Source organism: Pinus tabuliformis, chromosome 7 (genome assembly GCF_031772625.1).
Source record: "Pinus tabuliformis cultivar Carrire ecotype Pingquan chromosome 7, CPIR1, whole genome shotgun sequence".
Taxonomy (NCBI): Eukaryota; Viridiplantae; Streptophyta; class Pinopsida; order Pinales; family Pinaceae; genus Pinus; species Pinus tabuliformis.
The window spans coordinates 91096156-91103367 of record NC_142293.1 but is presented as its reverse complement, the minus strand read 5'-3'; positions in this window follow the sequence as shown (position 1 = coordinate 91103367).

Below are 7212 nucleotides of genomic sequence, written 5' to 3'. Positions count from 1 at the left end.
CTTTCGCACATGCACAAGTTCTATATATGAACATATCTTACGTATACCCATAGACATTTTGACAATAGTGTTGAACCTTGTTGCTAATGGGCTCTCTTCTCTTGAAAGTGAGATGAAGTTCTTTGCATAGTGAAATGCCTCCCGGGAGGCTTGCTAGTGATTAGTTTTTGAGAGCAAGATCTACCTATGAGGCTAAAGAAACCACTGGAAGCTTCTGGTTGATGAACCTATTTCATTTGGGAAGAATCACTCAGGTGCTTATGAGGAATCTTGAACCACCAGGAGGTGCCTTAGAACTCTGGTCCTTCAACAACGATGCCTAGGCGGCTCTCCCAATCAACAATAAAAAATTTCTTAATGGTATTCTAATCCCTCTATTCTCCTTGGCACTAGTCCCACCTTCATGTTAGAGGTCGGGGTATAGGCGGGCTTGGAGGTCGGCCCCTTTAATGTTATGAATGTATAAAACATAATAACATGTTTTTCTTCAATATGTTTTGTCCAGACAAACTAATATAACATGTTACAAATATTCATAATTGAACTAATACAACATGTTACAAATATTCATAATTGGTGAAATTGCAAGCATACATATATGTGTTTATATAAATAACAAATTTGTAATTTGTAAAAGAGATATTAATTTATATTTTATTTTTCTTGCCATAAAATTATTAATGTAAAAATTCAATGATGAATGTCTCTCTTATAAATTTAACGAAAAATTATGTTTTGAGCTACTAGATAGTTACCTTGAGAGATTATATTTTGACTTACTTCATAGTGAGCTTTACATGGTAAAAAATATAAATATTCATTATGTTAATAGTTTTAAATGTTGCACCAATTCTTTACCTATAAGGTTTGGTTTTTTCTAATTTTATTATTTTAAAAATAAAAAACAATCAATTTTCTTTGTGAAATTAGCCTCACAATTGTATTCCTTGTCCACAATTTTTACGTATTTATTCCTCATTTAAATGGAAATATTGCAGCAATACAAACAATTATCTTATACTTTCTTCTTAAAAAATATCATTTAAAAATAATTCAAAATCCATATAATTATGGAAAAATTAATATATGTGTACAATTTTCTACATCCATATTTAATATAGATTTGTTTTATAGATATTTTAAAATATAAAAAATATGAAATTAATTTAGATGTAAAATATAAAATCCATCCGATTTTACAAAATATAATATTATAAATTTTGCTAAAAACATTATCATTACATTTATTTAAATTCATAATTTATATAATAATAATTTTTATAAAGAAATATAATAAACATAACCATTCCATTTGTCAAAATAAATGCATTTCTCAATTAAAAAAGAAAAAAGAAAAAAGAATGAAAATGATACGTGTGTGAGAAAGAGGTGTCCATATCTAATATAATTAAATCTACACCTTTACTTACTTTAATCAGTTGCCTTAAATACTAAGTAAATTATTTATTGATCATTTATAATAAGAAATTAAAAAAAAGAGTAGAAATTGGTTGTCTATGAGCTTTCAAGAAATAATCCACAACTATATTAGCACAAGGGTGCTTTTTCAAAATAGTTCTAGTGAAGCGTGTAAGATAATCCCAATTGAATATTTATTTCTAATAAAATATTAGAAGATATAACATAATTATTATAGGTATTCATGAAATATATCCATTAATTATCATTCCTTATTTTAAACATAATTAAAAATAACGAAATATCTCATTAATCTAAATACAATTTTAAACTATACTCCTTATTTAAAAATAAATAAAAAATTTTAAATAAATTTTTACATTAATTTTAATTCTTCATATTAAATGTAATTAAAAACAAAAATAACTAAATAACTCTTAACCTCAATATAATTTTATACCATGTTATTATTTGAAAAAACAAAAAAGGAAAAACATGACCAGAAATTTCATTTAACAAGAAAATAGAATAACTTAATTTGATATCATGCTTTTATTTGAAAAAAAAATAAAAAATTACATAGCCAGAAATTTCATTTAACAAGAAAATGGAATAACTTTTCCAAATCTGTTGCATTAAATCCCTTTGTATATGATAATTCCTTTTTAAATGAGAAGGGCAAAAGGATGGGCACAGAGAATAATTTTTCAAAAATCACAAATCGAAAATGACTTAAAATGGGTTGACACTTCGTTTTTTCTAAATCAGAATATATATTAATAATCATGGTAGAATTCAAATAAAAAATCAAAAATTGGAAATGACTTGGAAACGTGTCTACCCTTTTCTTTTTCTAATTTAGAATATATATAATAATCATGGTATACATTAACTCGACCGGGCTGTCCCTAATTTCTATACGGAACGATCTTCCTCACGCTACGGATTAAAATGACATAGAAGAACGAAACGAGATGTGTCCACTCTTTTCCGTGAGGTTAGAAGATGCTCACTTCAAATTACAAATCTTCTAAACATTCTCCCTCGTCAATTAAGATTGAAAGCTTTCAGAAATTCAATTCTCCATCCATTATTCATTCCAAACGTGAAACCATCTGAAAGCTTTAAATTTTAAAATGAAATGAAATTGAAGGTGAATTCAAAATTAAAAATGAAAGCTTTTTGGAAATTAAATTTGTTGGCTCTTATTTCAAACGTGAAACCAAAGAATCAGAAAATACATAAAAAAATTGCACTGTTATCCCTTGGAAGACCAAAATAATATAAAAAAATTGCACTGTTATCCCTTGGAAGACCAAAATAATATAAATAATTACTGACTTGATCTGCTTTGTGATTTGTGTGTTAGACGTTATTTTCCAAAGCCTCCACAAAGGCAATGGGAATTGGCTCTAAACAGTGTTTGCGACCGCTTTCTCTAGGCAACGACGACTTCTTTATCTACAACTAATTCCTACTCAAATTTAATTTATATATAAATCTCATTGTAAATATTACTCCTAATTTATAAATTGAATAACTTTTCAAAATCAATATCTCTCACGCTCAGGATCAAAACCATTTTAAAAAGAAGAAAAAACAAAACTAGATGTGCCCACTGCTAGATGCTAACTTCAAATTGGTGTGGGTATCGACAAAGTAATCCAACAGATCATGGATCCCATAGACATTGCAGTTCGCTGCAGGAAATAATTGGTGCCTCTAAAAGATGTCGTAATGAAAATAAAGCCTATTGTTAAGAAGATCTAGAGAGACCGCCAAGCAATAAAGAAGAACAAGAATGATAAGGGTTCCTCTGTGAGTATATGTCTTAAATATTTGGATGCCCTTCTCCAAGAAGCATCATAGGTGGCAGGACATAGCACAATACCAATCATGTGTAATGTTATAAAACCAGCATGAAGATCTATGATTTGATGACGTTGCACAATACCAATCATGTGTAACTTTATCAAACCAGCAGGAAGATCTATGATTTGATTTTACACATCAAACAGCATCTCAAATTGTCTCCTTTGGTTGAGTTTGCCCAACTTCCAGAGCTATTAGAGGAACAAACTCAGAACCTCCAACAGGGACTTCAGCAAATTAAGGAAACATTAGAAGCACAACCTTCGTTCTGCAAGCAGTTCCCATGGCGGTCCTGCTCTAACCGACTGTTCAGAGATGAAGCTTATTGACGAACCTTTTATAGTGGGACAACAGGAAGCCTTTTCATTTCTTGAATATTTGGTTATGGAATATGCGGAGGGTAAGAATATTGGCGTGCTTGGCAAGTGTTGATTTCAGCACCAGGTTGGCATCCTCAATAAATAAACTATTGGTAATATCAAGCTGCACAGGATCCTCTGCAACAATGGCGGTATAATCCAAATAACAACCGATGTTCCTCGTCTGAGTCAATCCACAGAGCTTTAGTTTGATTCCAACTCCTCCGAAGCGCATGACCTTGTTATAACAGTGAACTCCTCTGAGGATATTGGCTTGACCTGTCACTGCAATCCCCACAGTAGCCGAAAAGATGACAACGTCTGTTACGCTGCCCATGAGACTTATGCCCACACCGCTGAATTTCTTCTCGTCGGGGCTTCCGCCGGCGGTAATGCGCTGCCCCAGGAAGGAATTCCGGATGTATGTCTCGTGCCCACCCTGAACTATGATGCCAGACGACTTGAAATAATTATCGATGTTCAAATTTTGAATTTGGGCTTGAATTTGAATTTGGGCAGGGCGGGTTCACCAGTTCAAATTTCGAACTTGGGCGGGGCGGGTTCACCAGTTCGAATTTGAATTTGAATTGTTCGGTTAACATGGAGCAACATGCATAACATACATGCTCAGCTCATCACATCTCAGATGTGCGTCCAGATGCATAGCATAGCATGGTATAGTTTTATGTATTGTACATGGCGGTTATCCATGGTAAGGTTTTACCGGAAAGCGTTTGTTCAGAAATATTCAGGTGTGTCAGCGTGCTTGTACTACAGTCTATGTCCACGGAATGACAGTGAATGCATGGTCCGATGATGTATGGTAGATGATGCTCTGTGAGGCTGTCAGAAGGGTACCTCCATAACATTAACTTTGCTATAGGGTAAGAAATAGAAGTTGCCTTCACCCTCATCCACTCATGAGCCAATTGTCCTTATTACATCAAGTGTTTATTACCTTACGCAAGTGTTTATTACCTTACATCAAGTGTTTATTACCTTCAGCCTCCGCCCACATTAAACGGAGTGGAAACACGCAATTTGTGAGTCACTCGATCACCGAAACATCTGTTACTTCATCTTTAATTGACTCAACTGCATCATTCCAAATGGACTATCGATCAATTGACAATCGCTGTCTACTTAATTTAGTTAATATTGCAATGTTAATAATAATGAAAAAGAGATATAATAAAATTTGATTTTTATTAATAAATTGGAATGTTTCAAAATTGAAAATAAAATTGTGGAATTAAATTTAATGGTGGCTATTTATTTTTAAAAATAGAAGTGACAATTAGGTGTATTTTTTGCAATTTTTACAATCCATTACAATGTGACGATAAAACTTTTTTGTAACATAAAACAACAAAGATGATATCCTAAATATTCAAAAATCTTACTCTAAGAAACGATATCCTAAATATTCAAAAACCTTACTCTAAGAGATAATAAACCAAAAGATTTGTGGCTCATATCATATTAGTTGGTACATCAATTTATATATAATCTTTGTCTATTGTAGTGGGTAGCCTATAAGAAAGGTCTAATCTTAGTTTATAGCTTCAAAATGTCTCTGGAAGAAAAAGGTGCTAAACATTGGCAAACTATAAAGACGATGGAATAGGTTGGTATTCACTAATATCCACACCACATCATTGGGTATTTTTTAAAAATAATGAAAATTTATAACATTATACTTATATATAGTCAAATTGATTAGAGAAAAACTAATAAATTTATGAATCAAAAAATTTAGAATAAGAAAATTATTAGAAACATTATTATGCAATTTTTTTTTATTTCATTAAATTTTATCTATAATAGATATGTGCTTAATCTTTCCATCAATATATTATATACATTTTGTTTTTTATTTTGTTTTGCTTGTGATCATTTTAAATGTTATGGGTTATCCTTAAAATTCTAGCAATTCTCATTGAGATGATCTGAAATGAATAAAAATAAAAACACCACAATATGAAAAGCAACATATATTGTATAAAATGGTGGTAATTTATTTCTAAGTAAAGATGTGCACTCCCAAAAAATCCATAGAGGTTAAATAACCGCACTCTAAGTAAGATGGAAAAAAATAGAAATAAGATGGAAAAGAACTAGAGCCTAGTTGCTATACTAGCTTCAAAGACTGCAATTTTTACATATAAATTCTATTTGTGTCATTTCTTGGAACTTCACCAAATTTATTCTATACTTTATATGTTTGGAAAGAATATGTTTATTGCTAAAAATGCATGCATGATACACATAAAACATGCCAAAAGTTTAGAACCTACAAAATCATAGTATAATTTCCTAGATGTAAAACCATTTTGAGTTATCCACCTAGCTCAATCACCCTTTTAGAAAAGAAGGGTCCTTGTTGCCTCAAGTTCCTCTTCTTCTATCTAATAAATCTCTTTTAAACTAACACTTCAATAAAATATTTGATCAATTATCTAGAAGAATGAACCATTCCTAATGATAATGACATATTGATGAGAAAAACATTAAAAAAAATGTATAGTTGTCTTACATCTCCATCATTGTAAACACAAAAATATCGTTAATCATATCCCTAAACAATTATCCTAAATTTGTTGAATACAAAGAGGCAGGGGGTGGGATGGGTGAATCTGTATTCTAAAATTATTTACCCTATATAACACATTAAATCAAATACACATAATTTCAATAGGCATTATACAAAACATAACACAAATAGTTTTATGTGGAAACTCATACAGGAAAAACCACACAACAACTTCTTTAGGGATGAATATAGGAACCAACCTTTTGTTACATTATTTGCAGGTGCTCACTTGCATGAAACACCAATCCCACTTTTAGGATTTTCCAGGCACACACCTTCACGGAACTCCAATCCCCTTTCAAGCTTTTCTAGGTAGTAGGCAACCACCTATAGGGAACTCTAATCCCCTTTTTGATCTTTGATTCATATTTTGTATACAAATTGAATTAGTTGTCTCATCTAATTTATTCAATCTATAAAAACCTAATTTCAACACTTTATAGCAATCTACTCTACAACCATTCAAATTTTCAACAATCAATCTAAACATCACTTACTCTTTGCACTTTGAATTCATTAAATTTTCTCACTGTAATTTGATCTTCTCTCTATTTCCTAATTTCTCTCTAATCTTCCCCTCAACATTCACACCAATTGTCCTCTAATATTTATACCTGTTGTACCTTACCATTCATATTCATTATCACTCAACATTCATATTAGTTGTTCCTCCTCTCACACATGATGTCCGACAGTCTTCATACTTTCTAGCATAGTCACACACTCTCACTCATAATTCATACTTGCCATCACATCATCCTATTGTCTCTCAGCATTCATACTCTTTTCCTATGTCATACTCATTTTAGATTCCTCATTTTGTTTTATCGTGTATATGTTGTTATTTTTGTTTTCTCTTAGTGTCCATGGTTCTAAGTCAAACCGTGGTAGAGACCCATGATATTGAGTCTTGACTATGCCAAACAAATATGAAATTTTATCTACTTTTTCTACATCTAGATTCTAACC